The sequence below is a fragment of the Bos grunniens genome, chromosome 29, assembly GCF_055505025.1.
Source record: "Bos grunniens cultivar Pamir isolate PY7600 chromosome 29, Bosgru_T2T1.0, whole genome shotgun sequence".
Classification (NCBI taxonomy): Eukaryota; Metazoa; Chordata; class Mammalia; order Artiodactyla; family Bovidae; genus Bos; species Bos grunniens.
The window spans coordinates 12,440,736-12,459,868 of NC_141193.1; the positions used below are offsets into that span (position 1 = coordinate 12,440,736).

General features: G+C 44.3%; 1 pseudogene; it reads left to right on the forward strand.

Annotated features, from left to right (window-relative positions):
- The first annotated feature begins 3,295 nt into the window (after positions 1-3,295).
- LOC147342113 (pregnancy-associated glycoprotein 1-like) lies at positions 3,296-12,486 on the forward strand (annotated as a pseudogene).
- The last annotated feature ends 6,647 nt before the right edge of the window (positions 12,487-19,133 follow it).

The window sequence follows — 19,133 nt, forward strand, 5'->3', positions numbered from 1 at the left end:
AGTACAGACCCAACAGAAGAAGAAGATATTAAGAAGAGGTGCCAAGCATATACAGAGGAACTGTACCAAAAAGATCTTCACGACTCAGATAACCACGATGGTGTGATCACTCACCTAGAGCCAGACACCCTGGAATGTGAAGTCAAATGGGCCTTAGGAAGCATCGCTATGAACAAAGCTAGTGGAGGTGATGGGATTCAGGTGAGCTATTCAAACTCCTGATAGATGATGCTGTGAAAGTACTGCACTCAATATGCCAGCAAATCTGGAAAACTCAGCAGTGGCCACAGGACTGGAAAAGTCCGTTTTCATTCCAATCCCAAAGAAAGGCAGTTCCAAATAATGCCCAATCCACAGCACAATTGCACTCGTCTCACACGCTAGTAAAGTAATGCTCAAAATTCTCCAAACCAGGTTTCAGCAATATGTGACCCGTGAACATCCAGATGTTCAAGCTGGTTTTAGAAAAGGCATAGGAACCAGAAATCAAATTACCAACATCCGCTGGATCATCAAAAAGGCAAGACAGTTCCAGAAAAACATATATTTCTGCTTTATTGACTATGCCAAAGCCTTAGACTGTGTGAATCACAATAAACTGGAAAATTCTGAGAGGTGGGAATACCAGACTACCTGACCTGCCTCTTGAGAAAGCTGTATGCAGGTCAGGAGGCAACAGTTAGAACTGAACATAGAACAACAGACTAGTTCCAAACAGGAAAGGAGTAGGTCAAGGCTGTATATTGTCACCCTGCTTATTTAACTTATATACAGAGTACATCATGAAAACGCTAGGCTGAAGGAAGCATAGGTGGGAATCAAGATTGCCAGGAGAAATATCAATAACCTCAGATATGCAAATGACACCACCCTATTGCAGAAATTGAAGAAGAGTAAAGAACTTCTTGATTAAGGTCAAAGTGCAGAGTTAAAAGTTGGCTTAAAACTCAACATTTAGAAAACTAAGATCATGGCATCCAGTCCCATCACTTCATGGCCAATAGATGGGGAAACAGTGGAGACAGTGGTTGACTTCACCATCACTGCAGATGGTGATTGCAGACATGAAATTAAATGACGCTTACACCTTGGAAGGAAAGTTGAGACTAATCTAGACAGCATATTGAAAAGCAGAGACATTACTATGTCAAAAAAGGTCCGTGTAGTCAAGGCTATTGTTTTTCCAGTGGTCATGTATGGAAGTGAGAGTTGTACTATAAAGAAAGCTGAGCCTTGAAGAATTGATGCTTTTGAACTGTGGTGTTGGAGAAGACTCTTGAGTGTCTCTTGGACTACAAGGAGATCCAACCAGCCCATCCTAAAGGAAATCAGTCCTGAATTTTCACTGGAAGGACTGACGCTGAATCTGAAACTCCAATAATTTGGCCACCTGATGCGAAGAGCTGACCCATATGGTACAGGGAGGGAGGAGGGATGGGGGTTAAGGATGGGGAACACGTGTATACCTGTGGCAGGTACATGTTGATGTATGGCAAAACCAATACAATATTGTAAAGTAATTAACCTCCAATTAAAATAAATAAACTTATATTAAAAAAAGAAAAAAAAAGAAAATTCCCTAATGTTGGGAAAGATTGAGGGTAGGAGGAGAAGGGGATGACAGAAGATGAGATGGATGGATGGCATCACCAACTCAATGGACATGAGTACGTGTGGACTCTGGGAGTTGGTGATGGACAAGGAGGCCCTGCGTGCTGCCATTCATGGGCTCACAAAGAGTTGAACATGACTGAGCAACTGAACTGAACTGAAGTTGTTGAATATAGTGTCACATTTCTTTCCTTTTTTTTCTTTTGGTTTTCTTTGGTTTTGTTTTTGATGGGCAGTATTTTTGTTTTTCTTCAGAAGATATTCCCCTCTGAATGCAGAGTCATAAGTCTGAATTTTAAAGCCACTTAAGTAGTGTGTTGTTACAGGTAACTAGTCAACAACTTAATGCAATTAGATTTATTAGTCTTTGTTCTCAATTTGTTCAGTTCAGTTCAGTCCTTTAGTTGTGTCCATCTCTTTGCATCGCCATAGACTGCAGCATGCTAGGCTTCCCTATCCATCACCAACTCCCGGAGCTTGCTCAAGCTCATGTCCTTCGACTTGGTGATGGTATCGAACCATCTCATCTGCTGTCTTCCAGTTCTCCTCTTGCCTTCAATCTTTCCTAATATCAGGGTCTTTTCCAATGAGTCAGCATGTTTAGTATGCATTCAGTCTCTTTTAAAATCAACCAACATGAATTAAATTTCTCTCTGTCCCCACTGCACTCCCAACTCTAGGCCAGAAACAAAAAACTGCAGAAACTGAAGGCCGAAACCAGCACATCACTGTGGAGATTTGTTCCCACTTTCTTTTCAGGAAAAAAAGAATTAGTTGCTAACATTAAAATCAGTAGATTGTACACAAATATCCAAACTTCTGATTCTCTTGAAAACATGGCCAACTGGCCTGCTTTCCAGCATGACTGAAGTGGAGGAAAGGCTGCTCCCAGTGGTAAGGCCTGTGCTGCCCAGATTCCTACATGGCCACCTAGTCTTAGTATCATATCTCCTGCCTCCTGGGGCCATGAGTTTGTGAGAATTAGATTTCTAGATCTCTTAAGATAAAGACTACTTTTGTCTTGATCAACTTTGATTTTGAAGACTTTAGCCCAGAGCCTAGCACACATTTCTTCCTTGTACAGTTGTTGGATGATATAAAATATCTTGTGGATGCATATGACATTTCTTCAAATACTGAAACCATGCAATTGAAGTACTGCTCTACCCTAAATTTTTGATGCAGACTGGCATCATAGGGGCCCCTGATGTCTGCCACTAGACCCACTACCTAAGGCAAGGTGTATTTCCCTGGGCTGTCCCTGAAGTCTTCACTTTGCCATTTGACAACTTATCCTCCTAGGAATCTCCTCTCCAATGAACACAGCAATGAATATCTCATGAAGTGGCTAGGAAGATGACATGAAACCACACGTGTCGAGCATGGCCCCTAGTATCCATTTTCGTGATATTCTTAGCCATTTTTTCTCCAAGTAGGCAAGATTCTCCATCTTCTTAGATGTCCATGCAGATCAGTTTGACTTTCCAACAAAGCTTCAAGGAAGAGATTATGGTTCAATTCTCTGTATTCTGAAAAGTTTCAAAGTCCACTCACCAAGGCCACTGATGAAAGTAAAGATTTTATCAAGAGCTTTTTTTCTTTTTTCCAGAATTTTTAGTGGTCTAAAGGGGAAAACTAGGGTAGCTTAGAGCATGTATAATTAGGGGCTCCTGATCACCACTACATGCTAAGAACCAAAACTTCCCTGAGTACTTGGAGCCAGGAAAGAAGCATGAAGTGGCTTGTGCTCCTCGGGCTGGTGGCCTTCTCAGAGTGCATAGTCAAGTAAGTATGGGGACTGTATGTCGCATCATATTCTTTTCTCAGACTTTTCTTTTCATCTGATTATTCTTCCACCCATCAGGTTTAGAAGGGAATGGAATATTTCCCTAAGAGTCTTAAAGTTCAACTCTTACTTACTGATAAGTAACTTACTATAGGAACTGTGGATCCCAAGGTCTTGGTGTAGATTTGCATGGTTGCACAAATCTTGGGGTCCAATCATGTCATGACCTATTGAAAATGCAACTCCTTGCAACTGTTCAGTGCACAGTCTAGGAATATATCAATGTGATCCTGCGGAATAGCACTTTTCTACATTTTATTCAACATGTCCTCTTTTTTCCCTGTCAACTTCAGTGTGTATATGCCTATGTCTGCATCTATGTATCACTGTCATTTATCTCTCCATCTCTTTGGAAGTCACTGGGAGTGTATTTCTCTTTCTGTTGTTTCTTTTAATTTTTCATTTGACTTGTCCTTCCTTCTCAAGCCTCTGGATTTCCCTTACTTGTTCCCTATATCTTGGATTCTTCTTTCAACTCTCTCTTCTCTGACAACTTGGAGAAAGATACACTGTTTTATATCTGACAAGCAGTGTGACTACAGCCAACTCAGAAACCTCTTGCATTTCAAATTTCTCCCTTGTAAAAGAGAATAAGAGTTCCCCATCTACCTCCTTCCTTGAGGTTCTATGAGAAGGATAGTGTGGGATGGCAACAACAATGTTAATGGCTGTCATTGTTGAGACTTCTTATTTATCAGGTACCTTATATACATCACTTCTCTTATCCCCAAGATATTCTATTTGGAGGGTTTGTATTGTTACATTCCACCATTTTACCGAAGGGGACACTGAGACACCACATGGTCATATGGCTTATCCAAAAGATAAGAACCTGTATTCAAATCTATGTCTTTGCCATGGTATAGGCATAAAATTCTGATAATAATGTACCTCATAAAAATGATTAGAAAATACACAGAGCCATTACAATGACAGTTATACCTTAACACTGACAGCTAATTGTAGCATCTTCTTTGTTTTCTTTGTCAAATGCTTGGTGAAAGAATACCTCTAAGGCAAGTGAAGACCATGAGAAAAACCCTCAGTGGAAAAAACATGCTGAAGGATTTCTTGAAGGAGCATCCTTACAGATGGTCCCATATTTCTTTTCGTGGCTCAAAACTAACTACCCGCTGAGAAACATCATGGATGTGAGGTATTTGGGGAGGATGGCGCTCCACAGCACCCCCTTGTTCTCTAGCCAGGCATGGGGCTCATTTGGAGGTGCCAGGTGGGATGTTGAGGTTGGGGTTCCTGCAGGAGGCAGAGATACTGGAAAACAGGGACCCCAACCAGAGGAGAAGGCACTCTCATCCTCAACTGTTGATCTTGGTGACTGGGCCTGGCAATTACCAGGTGGCAGGTAAATATTTATTTCTCTGTCAAACATGTGTCATTAGTTTGATGGCGATTGCTCCTTCTGAACTACATGAGCCACTCAGCTACAGATGAAGAGTGAGCCATCACTAATCAAAAGGTAGAACCAACTGCAAAGCAATTGTGAATCCCCAGGCAGAGGAATTCAGTTTCCACAGATGCAAGAATGACAGCAGTAAAAAGTTACTGAATCTGTATTCCATGTATGGCCATAACGATCACTGTGGTCACTGTTTTGAGATTAGATAAAGGGCTTATTTTGTCTTCAAGAATGCCCATGCCAGCCTGAGACATAGGCAAAGGGTAAATACATGTCAAATGAAAGTGTCACCTGTGCGGTGTTGATTGGATGTGGTCTGAGTTTAGAGGGAGTGGCTGGGTTGATCAAGAAGGAGCACCTGGAGAAGCAGGTGCTAAGGCTGGGTTTGAAGAGATTACAGAGCTTCTCAAATGAAGGCACCAGGACCTCCTTGGGTGTCCAGCGGTCCTAGAGGCCCAGTGGTTATGCCTCTGGGCTTCCCATGCAGGAGGTACCACTTCAACGCCTGGTCATAGAGTCAATATCCTACATACAATGTAGCACAGGAAAAATATATCAAATGCAGATACATCTGTGACCAAAGTCTGTGAGGTGCACAGTGGTTAGAAAGTGATCTCAAGAGATATGTGACACCCAGAGGGAGGCATCAGTGTGGGAATAGAGGGTAGCCAGTTCTGCACTAACCCACTCCCTCCTTCTCCCTGTAGTTGGTCTACATGGGTAACATCACCATTGGAACACCCCCTCAGGAATTCCAGGTTGTCTTTGACACAGCCTCATCTGACTTGTGGGTGCCCCCCGTCTTTTGCACCAGTCCAGCTTGTTGTGAGTACAGATACCCGCTACCCAGACCATCCTTCACTTGCCCTGCTGCCCTGTTTTCCACCCTTGGCACCTGATGACACTCATCTCTTGTGTCTGCAGCTACACACATTAGGTTCAGACTTCTTCAGTCTTCCACCTTCCGGCCTACCCATAAGACCTTCACCATCAACTATGGATCTGGGAGAATGAACGGAGTTGTTGCTTATGACACAGTTTGGGTAACAGTGTAACAAATGCTGAGTCAGCACTGGCTATGGTGTGACCACAGCTTGCAAAACAGATGCAGGACCATCTGGCAGGACCCTTCCTAGCCTAATTCCCATATATATTGGCCATGATATCCATAGGATATGTTTCTGGGGAGGCAGTGCCTGTGGTGACACAGAAGTTAACAAATTAGCTAACCCAGAGATTTGCTTGAGGTGTGGACTTGAAGCTCCTCTGCCCATGAGCAGTTCAAGGTTCATTTTGCTGGGAGTGAGAAGAAGGGATAAAAGCACCCACTTTTATATTAACAGACTGTTCCAGGCAATTTCAGGTGGTAACTGGTTTAATCCTGCAACAACCCCACACAGCAGTTACTCTGATTAGTTCATGAGACATATAAGGAAACTGAAGTACAGACCACAAGGGCCTTGCTGAGGGCACACATGTGGTAAAAGGTAGAGTTAGGCTGGCTTTTCAGGGCTGAAGTTGCTGTGGGGTATTTGGGGACAGGATAAAACTGATCTGGGGACCCTGGGGGCAGTCAAGGGCTTCAGGTATCCAGATTGGGAAACTGGGGGCCTGAGAAGTCAAGGGGCCTGATAAATGAGTTCTTACTCTAGAGGACCCTTGAGAGTCTAATAAACCTATGGCACGCCTCCCCCAAAATACCTGAGTAGTTCCCCTCTCTCTCTTTCTCTCTCGTACACATTCACAGAAATATACATGTATCCCCAAAAGTGAATTCCTCAGGCAGTAATTTCATAGATCCCGGAAGCAAGATTGTGTTTTCAGCTTCTGTCTTCCTGGACAGATGCAGAATCCACAGTACATTACAGAGAATGCAGTCTATTCCTGTCATTAGGTCACAGTGATGCCAAAGAGAAGGCTACCTTGCCCTCATTCATTTTATCCATAAGGTGGCACCAATGGGACCTGGCCTGACTCTTGGTTGCCCCACTTGTACAGAAGCCATGAGGCCAATTTGACTCACTCAGGTGGTGTTTTTCAGAGGGTCGGATGTTTTAAAATTCATAGCCTCTCTCAAGTGGAACCCAGATTCCCCTCCCAGCTTTGTCTAACCGTCTGTGGGTCACCAAAGATAGAGCCCAGCCTCAATTCTTCTCTGAGGATCTAATGGCAAAGCATCCCAGGCCAGTCCTAGCCCCACTTCACATATCTTTAAGTGGGATCACTCTTCTCTCCCACAGGTTGGGGACCTTGTAAGTCCTGACCAGCCATTCGGTCTAAGCGTGGCGGAATACGGGTTTGAAGGCAGAACTTATGATGGCATCTTGGGCTTGAACTACCCCAACATATCCTTCTCTGGAGCCATCCCCATCTTTGACAAGCTAAAGAATCAAGGTGCCATTTCTGAGCCTGTTTTTGCCTTCTACTTGAGCAAGTAAGTCTGAGATGGACAATCATTTTCTCCAAATAAGCTGTAAGTTGCTTTCAGTTGCATGAAAATTATAGAACACTTGGTAAAGAAGTATCCTGAGAGATAATCTAACCCAGGATAACTATGGCCCCTGGGCCCTACCTGGCATCACTACTGGCTTTTATAAATAAAATTTTATTGGAACACAACCCTACTCCTGGGCTCAAGATCAGTAAATTGGTCTCCAGGGGTGAGTGAGGAGGAAGGCTAATGGAAGGCAACAGGAAACAAGTTGAAGGAAAAGGCACTAGGATTTGCTTATGAATTTGATAAGGAAGGAAGGAGAAGGATGGTGGATATCTTTCCTTCCTCATTAGCATTTCACTGGGAGCCCAGGACCAGCTACCCAATTTGTGGAGCCAGTGCGAAATGAAAGTGTGGGACACAAAAGTGTGGGACCCCTTGTTCAAGAAATATTAAGTGTTTCAAGACAGGGAGAGCAGAGTTGGGGTCCCTTCTGAGTGTGGGACCCTCTGGACAGTAGAGGTCACAGGTCAGTAGAGCCAAATCTGGGTGACCTGAAGCCACACCCTTAGAACTCCCAGGCCTTGATTTTACTGAAAAATGACAAGGTGGACAAGGGGAAAGCCAAAACACTTCAGCACCCTGTCCTCTGAGGGTGTCTGAGTACTCAGGTCACAGGAGATCCAGGGCATCTTCAGAAGACATAGTGGGTGGAGCCCAGCCAAGTGATTTAACTTCTAACCTCCTCTGTGCCACTCCTTAGTCAGTAACAGACCTCAGTCTGGATCTCAATCTCTCCTAAATGCTATTTCTGCATCTGTACATGGGGACCTTATTAGGGCCTTGATGAGTGGACAAGCACAGCTCTCAGACAGTGCTGTTGTTATTGTCCTCCAAGTATCCCAGCCTGTCTTCTCTACAGAGACAAGCAGGAGGGCAGTGTGGTGATGTTTGGTGGGGTGGACCACCGCTACTATAAGGGAGAGCTCAACTGGGTACCATTGATCGAAGCAGGTGGTGGAGTGTACACATGGACCGGTAAGCCTCTCCCTCTGAGGATCAGCCCAAGTGGTGTTCCCACTACTGTACATGGACACAGGCAGACACACACAAATACATTCTTAAACATACAGTCACACAGACATATACACCACCCACAACGACACAGACAGACACACAGACACATGGAAACACACTAGCAGACACATATAAACCTTCACAGAGACACATAAGAACATGCATAGCTAGTCAGAGACACACAAGCACTCACAGAGACACATAAAAACACACATACAAACAAACACACAAGCACATAAATACACACAAAAAAACATGGGTTCATAATACCCAGGCCTTCTGAGAAAGGCTCTGACCACGGTCCTAAAAGGGTCCAGAGAGGTCTGTGCAGCTGGGAGAGGGCTGCACCCACTGCCCTGTGAAACATGGAGCATGGTTAGAGGACTCTACAGTGTGGTAAATAGAGGATCAGGGAGAATTTCTCCAGCCTGAACAGAGTTATGATAAGATGACCAACCGTCCAGGGCTACTTAGGACATAGGAAGTTCTCAGTACAGATAAATGTCATTTTAAAAACAGGGACAGTGAGAAAATGGGGAAAACTGGTCTTCTTAGGGAGCAACTACCCAGCAGTGGAGAGAGGTTGGCTACAGGCTTAAGACGTGAAAGCAACTAATAAAAAAACATTCCACGTTCTTGGGCACACAGTGGGACAGGGGCTATTACAGAGAATCAGGAAGGTGGGATCCAGGAGTGACCTGAGGATAAGAGGCATAATTGATAGGATTCTGTGTGATACCCTCAGACAAAAGCTGACCTGTCCTTTGGAATTTCTGTGGGCTAGTCATGTATTTCCTGGCCAGGGTCTCAGGGTCTGAGCTGGTTGTAGGAGCAGTGCTGGCAGACACCCTCTCCCAGAGGAGCCCCTCTCTCCTACTATGAGAATCTGCTGCCCTTGCGAATCTCCATCTCCACTCTGTGTGTGACCCGTTATTTGTTCCTCATCACATACAGCTCTCTTGATGTTTCTTATTGTTTTCTAAGTCTTTATTCACTCATTGAACAGACCAGCATTGGGCATCCACTGTGTGCCAGGCACTTTAGGGAGGCAAGGAGAATAAAACTCGCCATCACATCTAAGAAGGCAGATGTACATGAAGTGACTCACCTACATAGTGAATTGTGACTTTGGTACATGCTAGACATGAGGAGGAGGAGGCAATGTCAACCCAGTCCAGTACTCTTGCCTGGAAAATCCCAGGGACGGCGGAGCTTCATGGGCTGCCCTTTATGAGTTCTCCGAGAGTCAGACACGACTGAAGTGAGTCAGCAGCAGCAACAGCAGCAGACATAAGGAAGGGTCTACAGAGAGACCAAGACAGGAGACTGATAAACACCAGGGGAAAGACTTCCCGAAAACAATACAATTAAGGTGGAATCTGGAAGATGAGAAGAAATTTGCTAGTCAAAGTGGAGTGGAGTCTTCTAGGAAGGAAGACCAACTTGTGTCATGGTACAATATATCCTGGTGCATTCAAGTACTGCATTCAAGGATGTCAAGAAAGGTGCTGTGTCGAGAGCAAAGGAAAAGAGGGCAAGAGACAAAGGGCTGTTTAGGAGACAGTCAGGAAGGGGGCAATTCTGGGAAGAATCTGAGTCACCTTGATGTCCTCTTTCTTCCATTGTCTCTCAGCATCTCCATGAAAAGAAAGTTTATTGCTTTTTCTGATGGCTGTGAGGCCCTTGTGGATACTGGGACATCACAATTGAAGCCCCAGGAAGACTGGTCAATAATATACAGAAGCTTATCGGCGCCAGGCTACAGGCTTCTAAGGTGAAGGGTCATGCCCCAGGGTTACTTCCAGTCTCCAAACACAACAAGGAACTCCAGGGCCAACCTCTCACCCTCTCTCTCTAATTTCACTACGTTTATTGTTCTGTGGTCAATACCCTTCCCTCTATTATCTTCGCCATCAACGGCATCAACTACCCAGTGCCAGCTCGAGCCCTCATCCTCAAGGTGAGGGAACAATATTGAGGGTTGGTTCTCAAACCGGAGCTTGTAGGAACCCTTGGGCTACTGCTGGGAGGAGGGTACACTCTGCAGGCCATGTCACACCACTGCAGATGCTGCTGAGCCCTGTGGCTGGGCCGGTGCCTCCCACAAAACCAATCACTTGAAAGTAAAGGGCATTGTGGGACACTGATCTTCCTGAAATAAATGTGGAGATACCACACCATATGGCATAGTGGGAGTCAGGCAGAGGGGAATACTAAGGTCCTCAGTCCTCAAAGAGCTTCAATTCAATCTGAACTCAGAGGTGCATGAACATGAAACTCAGCACTAGCAGTCCCTGAAATAGGCCATGTTACAAGGAGAATGGCTGGGGACAGTCCCAGTGTGATGTCCCAGCATAAGTTAACAGGCTCCTTTCCCTTCTCAAAGTTTTCCTGGTTTGAATGATAAATTACATGGTCATCCTAGTTCTCAGCTGCATCTTCCCCTTGCTCTGGCCAGGTGCCTCCTTTGTGAGTTGGGGTACCCGACCCCTCTGTGGGGAGGTTGGATGCTAATGTGAATAAAGGGTGCACAGTGGCTGCTCAGCCCTGGCACAGGGTGGAGGCTTCATGTCAGCTCCCTGAGAGAGTTCAGAGCAGGTTGATGGGCTCAAATAAGGCTTTGAGGAAGAGAGGGAATTTCAGGAATTCTAAAACCACAAACTCATTGAGCCATGTGGAGAGTTGCTTGGTTCTAGGCAAAACTGCACTGGATGCTATGCAAATGGCATCTCAAGGTGGTCTGCACTGGGACACTGGGTACTTACTAGGGGTGATGAGGGCTACGGACTGACCCGTGGGGCTGGGGAACCAGAGTACCTTACCCACCCAAGCCTGGAGTGGCCAAAGAGGGTGAGTGTGGGCCGAAGGCAGCTTCTCAGATTTCCTGAGTTAAGCCTTCAAGAACATGCTGTGGGCACTGCTCTATTTAAGATGGATAACCAACAACGAGTTTCTTTGTAGCACAGGGAACTCCCCTCAGTTATATGACAGCCTGGATGGAAGGGGTGTCTTTGGGACCAAGATACCTGGATACATACAGTTGAGCCCCTTTACTATCCACCTGAAACTCAGACTATTGTTAATCAGCTATACTCCAATACAAAATAGAGTTTGATAATAAAGTACGGATTGTGGGGATGCAGGAGGAGAACCAGCAGTCTCTGCAGAGAAAAAAAAGAGCAGGAGTCAGAAGGAAAGAAACAGGGAGTGAGGAGAGCTATGGACACACTTGTTCTTTTCTAAATAATTATATTGAAGTGTGGCTAATCTGCTGCTGCTGCTGCTAAGTCGCTTCAGTCGTGTCCGAAGTTGCACAGTGGTCGACTCTGTGCGACCCCATAGACGGCAGCCCACCAGGCTCCCCCTTCCCGGGATTCTCCAGGCAAGAACACTGGAGTGGGTTGCCATTTCCTTCTCCAATGCATGAAAGTGAAAAGTGAAAGTGAAAAGTGAAAGTGAAGTCGTTCAGTCCTGTCCAACTCTCAGCGACCCCATGGACTGCGTCCTACCAGGCTCCTCCCTCCATGGGATTTTCCAGCAGGAGTACTGGAGTGGGGTGCCACTGCCTTCAGTGTTGCATTAAGTTCTGCTGCAGAGCAATGTGACTCAGTTATACACATAAAATTATATTTTTTTCTTATTCTTTTTCATGTGGTTTATCACTGAATATTGAATATATTTCCTTACGCTCTACAGTAGGACTTTGTTGTTTATCATTCCTCTGTTTCCCAAACTCCCAGTCCTCCCCTCCCCCACACCCTTCCTCATGGCAACCTCATGTCTTGGCCCTCTTTGGTTTTAGATAAACTCTCATATCCCCTGCTGCTGAGAAAACCCCTTGATGCTTACCAAAAGAGGGAAATAAAACAAAGAATTGAGCTGGGTCTGGATAGTGGGGGGAGTCACCGGTAAGGGCTCATGCTGACTGGTGTGTGTCTCTGATTCCCCCAGGATTCTAGAGGCCACTGCTATACCGCCTTTAAAGAGAGCAAATTGAGTCCATCTACAGAGACCTGGATCCTGGGTGATGTCTTCCTGAGGCAGTACTTCTCAGTTTATGATCGAGGAAATGACAGGATTGGCCTGGCACAGGCAGTGTAAATGCTTGGAGTGGTTCAGGAATCCGTAAGGCTGCTCCTAACACACACTCACTCACACTTTGGGCACTCCTGCCCAGGATGCTGGTGAACTGTATTTGGTGGTCTGTACACCCTATTCTCAGTAAAGAATAAAGGGTTTCACTCTTAATGGTGCTGAAATAAATGTTGCCTCTGTTTGTGTCAGGGAGTGAAATCTGAATCAAAATTGAGAGGAGGCCTACTCCAACTGGCTTCAAGGAAAAGGGAGACTCATTGAAATGATTCTGAGAATCCAGGATACAAGAATCAGAGCAAATACAAATATCTCAGTGACTGGACCCAAGAAATCAGAAGTCATCAATTCTCTCTCACCCTGACTCTTTCCCTTCACTCTTCTTTGATGGTCTTAGCCTGGCAACTTTCTTCCTTAAGGCTTCTACACCTAGTGAGGGAGTTCAAGCTACCTGCCCTAGGGTTTTAAATCCCGAAGGCATCACCTAGTAAGGAAAGAAGATTGCAGACATCAGAGTTCAAGGATGTTCTATGAATGACCCACCTCAGATCACTTGTACAGCATTAGATCAGCCATCCTGGCAGGGAAATGGCGTATTATGACTGGCTTTACATGGTCTTTGGCCCCGACCCCTCAGGACATGATTGTCAATTTCCTCCAAAACTACATGACTGAAGCTGGGGAGAGGCAGACCCAAGGATAGCAGCTAGCAGATGGTCTAGGCCATGGAAGAACCTGTGATGACCCACCAACTCAACCACCTCCTCATTCAGAGGAATTATAAGGGATAATTAAATAGACTCTCTTTGTCCCATCTCAGATATTCTTATCACTGGGCATGTCCTCCAGGGGATTTTGGGTGAGGTACTTCATGCAGAGCTGGTTCCCTTTTGCCCCACATCCAGTCACCAGCTCTCTGCCACATATGCCTGCTCTGTCCTTTCCAGTCCTACTTGGTAAGTGGTAGCCCCAGTGGATCCCAGAGCCATCCCCATCCTCCATGGCCCAGAATGCCCCTTCCTTGCCTCCAATGCTGCTGTGGAGAATGCAATTCATGCATCGGGGGACCCAGGGTACACAGAGCCTTCAGCATTTCTGAGCTTCTTTCAGGGATGGAGCTATAAACTATTTGCTTGGAACTGCCATGATTAGGCACTTTTGCAGTGGAAGCATCCATTCTTTCCACCTGGAGGCCCTTAGTAGATGCCTCAGCTGAGACAGCAGGGGTCACAGGTTGATTTCCTTTCAGATTAACTGGTTCGATCTCCTTGTTGTATAGGGGACTCTCAAGAATCTTCTCAAGCACCACAGTTCAAAAGCTCAATTCTTTGGCATTCACCATTTCTTATGGTCCAGATCGCACATCTGTACATGATTACTGGAAAATCATGGTTTTGACACTACAGACCTCTGTAGCAAAGTGAGTCTGCTTTTTAATACACAGTGCAGGTTTTTCATAGCCTTTCTTCCTTCCAAGGAGCAAGTGTGTTTTAATTTTGTGGCTGCAGTCAAGGTCCACAGTTGTTTTGGAGCCCAAGAAAATAAAATCTGCCACTGTTTCCACTTTTCCCTCATCTATATGCCATGATGTGGTGGGATCAGATGCCCTGAATGTTGAGTATATTTTTGTGAATAGTTTTTTTTGAATGTTGAGTTTTAACCAGTTTTTGCATCTCCTCTCCTCATGAAGAGGCTCTTTAGTTCTTTGCTCTCTGCCACTAGGGCAGTGTCATCTTCAGATCTGTGAATGTTGATATTTCTCCCAGCAATCTTCATTCCAGCTTGGGATTTATGCAGTCCTGCATATCGAATGGTGTATCCTATATAGAAGTTAAGTAACCAGAGTGACAATGTACACGTTGTCACACTTCTTTCCCACTTTTAAATCTTTCAGTTTTTCTGTATATGATTCTAACTGCCGCATTTTGACCTACATACAGACTTTTCAGGAGACAGGTAAGGTGATCTGGTACTCCCATTTCCTTAAGAATTTTCCCCAGTTTGTTGTGGTCCACACAGTGAAAGGCTTTAGCATAGTCAGTGAAGCAGATGGAAATGTTTTCTGGGATTCCCTTGCTTTCTCTATGATCCAATGGATGTTGAAATTTTATCTCTGGTTCCTCAAACCAGTTTGTATATCTCAAAGTTCTCAGTTCATCTAGCACTGAAGCTTAACTTGAAGGGTTTTGAGCATTACCTGGTTAGCAAGTGGGATGGGTGCAATTGCATGATAAGTTGAACATTCTTTGGAATTGCCTTTCTTTTTTTTTTTAATTTAATTTAATTTTATATTTTAACTACAATATTGTATTGGTTTTGCCGTATATCAACATGAATCCGCCACAGGTATACATGTGTTCCCCATCCTGAACCCTCCTCCCTCCTCCCTTCCCGTACCATCCCTCTGGGTCGTCCCAGTGCAGCAGCCCCAAGCATCCCGTATCATGCATCGAACCTGGACTGGTGACTCGTTTCATATATGATATTATACATGTTAGTGTGGCCACTGCAGAGTTTTCCAAATTTGCTGACATTTTGAATGCAGCACTTTTACAGCCTCATTCTTTAGGATTTTTAAATAGCTCAACTGGAATTCAATCAGCTCTCCTAACATTGTTTGTAGTGATGCTTCCTAAGGCCCACTGACTTCGTACTCCAGGATATCTGGCTTTACATGAGTGACCCAAGCATCATCCCTATCCCAGTCATTATGACCATTTTTGCACAGTTATTCTGTGCATTCTTCCTACCTCTTCTTTATCTCATCTGCTTCTGTTAGGTCTTTGACTTTTCTGTCCTTTATTGTGCCCATCTTTGCATGAAGTGTTCCTCTGGTAGCTCCAATTTTCCTTAAGTGATCTATAATCTTTACAATTCTATTATTTTCCTCTAATTCTTGCAGTGTGCACTTACGAAGACTTTCTTCTCTCTCCTTGCTATTCTCTGGAAGTCTACATGCCACTGAGTATATCTTTCCCTTTCTCCTTTGCCTTTCACTTCTCTTATTTTCTCAGCTGTTTTTAAGCCTCCTCAGGCAACCCCTTTTCCTTCTCACATTGTTTTCCTGGGGATGGTTTTGGTGACCACCTCCCGTGCAATGTAACAAACCTCCATCCTAGTTCTTCAGGCTACCAGACCTAATCCCTTGAATCTACTTTTAATCTCCACTATAAAATCATAAGGGATTTGATTTAGGTCATAGCTTAATGGTCTAGTGGTTTTCCTTAGTTACTTCAATTAAACCTGAATACTGCTTGCTTCTGCCTAAGCATTGGTGCCAGATGACCCTCACCACTCCCAGTGGGTGTGGAGCAAAAACATACAATTTGAGGACTGTTACCCTGGGTTTGTGCTTGGCCTTTCATATACTTAGCTGTGTGAGCTTGATCAAGTCACTTAACCTCAGTTTTCTCATCTGGAAAATGGGCACCATGATGATAGTTCCACCTTCTAGATTGCGTGTGTGCCTGCAAAGAGCAAGTGGCCCCAAGAGGGCTTTCTGGGTTCCTGAGTCTGGAACAAATATGAATTATTCTGCCACCTGGGGAGAAGGAAATCTTCTGTTTAGAGGTTATGGCTGCCATCCCCAAGGCTAACTATTGATTCAAGCCAAATGACATCTCTTTCTGAACCATGACACAGAACTCTGACTGAGCTGATGCTCCCACAGAGCTAATGATTACTGGCTCAGATTACTCCCATCCTCAGCCTTACCAGTCAGCCTTTCTTTGTTAACTACTTCTAGTCTGAAATCACTCTGCAAGGAGAGTTGTAAGGCTTTTGGTCTCTTTTCAGTTTCCCACATCTCCAGCATAGCAACAAGTAGCTGTGATGGCTTCTTGTCATAGCAACAACTATGGCAACCGGTACAGTCCAGTCTCAGCCTGTTAAATGAAACTCTCCGCATGAAAGGTTGTTGTTGAATAATGACGCCAGGATTCTTGGCCCCAAAGGAGAAGAATTCCATCCGGGCCAGAGACGAGGCTTGATCGCTCAGAGCTTTTGTGTAATAAAGTTTTATTAAAGTATAAAGGAGATAGAGAAAGCTTCTGACATAGGCATCAGAAGGGGACAGAAAGAGTGTCCCCCTGCTAGTCTTCAGCTGGATGTTATATAGTCACTAGCAGTCTGTTAATGACAGAAAAGAATGTCTTAAAACTCTGAATGGCACCAGGCCCCTCACCCATAAGATGCATTCTGTGATAACTTGGCACCAAATGGTTCATCTTGGGCCATAAAATGATGAACTTGAAGAAGGGCAGATCACCATACAAATAGTTTCATTTACACAGATTGGAGGAACAATATCTGAGTATAACATACTGGTTTGTCAAGTAGGTTCTGAGCCAAAAGGTGGAACCGGCTTGAAGACAGAGTTTGCGGTAAAGGTATAGTATATTAGCATATCTTAAGACAAACATTTCCATAAGAAAAAGGCATTGGTTATCTCTAGGTTTGAGAATAGTTAACTTCAGGTGATACCTGGTGTCATTATGGCAACACAGTATTTTAAGAGAAACCTCCTTTTATTTATTTATTTTTAATTTTATTTTATTTTTAAACTTTACATAATTGTATTAGTTTTGCCAAATATCAAAATGAATCCACCACAGGTATACATGTGTTCCCCATCCTGAACCCTCCTCCCTCCTCCCTCCCCATACCATCCCTCTGGGTCATCCCAGTGCACTAGCCCCAAGCATCCAGTATCGTGCATCGAACCTGGACTGGCAACTCGTTTCTTACATGATATTTTACATGTTTCAATGTCATTCTCCCAAATCTTCCCACCCTCTCCCTCTCCCACAGAGTCCATAAGACTGTTCTATACATCAGTGTCTCTTTTGCTGTCTCGTACACCGGGTTACCAGAGAAACCTCCTTTTAAATTTGTATAGAGAAGGAAAAAATATCATTAGTTTGTTTCCCTCTGTTGCTTAAGAGAGATAAAAATGTCTGACACTTGCAGGCTATTTCCTCCCTTTGGAGACCCCTGGCCTTCCTGCCTGTTACCCTCTCACCCATTTATCCCCTCATGTTTAAATTACCTACCATTGCCTTAGAAACCTTCCTATGATTGCTGTTTAAGGACAAATATGTGTGGAGTTGATCTAGTTTTCTTTCCCAAGCATGATTCCAACTATGCAATAAAGTAACCTGACATTTAGTCATCTAAATACCAACGGGAATGGAGAAAAGCAAACCACCCATCCTACATTTCTAACTTGCCCCAAAACAACATTAAAGTGATCTGCTGAAATAATGTGATACATTGGCATTCACACTCCAGAAGGGACACTTTTTCTGAATTCATTTCCCACCTAGTGCAAAATACCTACAACAAGCCTCACACTCCAGCAGCTGGTCACCTGGTTTTTGCAGTCTCAGCCTGACCCCAATCCCTTTTAAATCCCTCAGTAAAATCTAGAGAACAAACTCAGTCAAAGCTCTCTCTCCCGCAGAAAACAGTTTTTTTTGTTGTTTTTTTGTTTTTTTTTTAGAAAACAATGTTTGGTAACACATTCAAAATCTTGTTCTCCTTGCCTTGGATTCAAGGACCTGCACCAGAGGATGGGAAGCCTCCCCTTCCACCTAAATCTTTCTCCACTCCAACCAGGACCAGAGCCTTCAGTGGTCTCTGTGTCTTCATTGGTATTGTTCAGTTGCTAAGTCATATCTGACTCTTTGTGATTACATGTTCGGCAAAAAAGCAGGCTTCCCTGTCTTTCACTAATTTGTGGAGTTTCTTCAAAGTCATGTCCTTTGAGTTTGTGATGTCATCTCACAATCTCATTCTTTTATTCCCTCTCCTTCTGCCCACAATCTTTCCCAGCATCAGGGTCTCTTCCAATGAGCTGGATCTTCAAATCAAATGGCCTAAGTGTTGGAGCTTCATCTTCAGCATCAGTCCTTCCATTGAATATTGTTCTACATCTTCCAAAACAAAACTCTTTTTTCCAAACACTTAACAATATTGAGCATTGATAAAGTTTAGTAGAACAAAGATCTTGTCCTCTGGGAAATCCCAGCACTGCTGCCCTGCCTTTCTCTTACCATTCTCTCCACCTGGCATAGACTTGTTTCCCTAAAGATTCTCCAGCTTGAAATGGCCTGCTGACCCAAAATTGTCAGCTATCCAGAAATTGTTCTTTCCTCCTTCCTTAAAGACTTCTGCCTGCTCCCTGATTGTCCTCTGTACATCAGTTCAGTTCAGTCTCTCAGTCATGTCCAACTCTTTGCTATATCATGGAGTGCAGCATGCCAGGTTTCCCTGTCCATCACCAACTCCTGGAGCTTGCTCAAACTCATGTTCATCAAGTTGATGATGCCACCCAACAATTTTGTCTTCTGTTTTCCCCTTTACCTCCTGCCTTTAATTTTTCCCAGCATCGGGGTCTTTTATAATGAGTTAGTTCTACCCATCAATTGGCCAAAGTAATGGAGGTTAAGCTTCAGCATCAGTCTTTCCAATGAATATTCAGGACTGATTTCCTTTAGGATGGACTGATTGGATCTCCATTGCAGTCCAAGGGACTCTCAAGAATCTTGTCCAACACCACAGTTCAAAAGCATAAATTCTTTGGTGCTCAACGTTCTTTATGGTCCAACTCTTACATCCACTCATGACTTCTGGAAAAAACATAGGTTTGACGACAC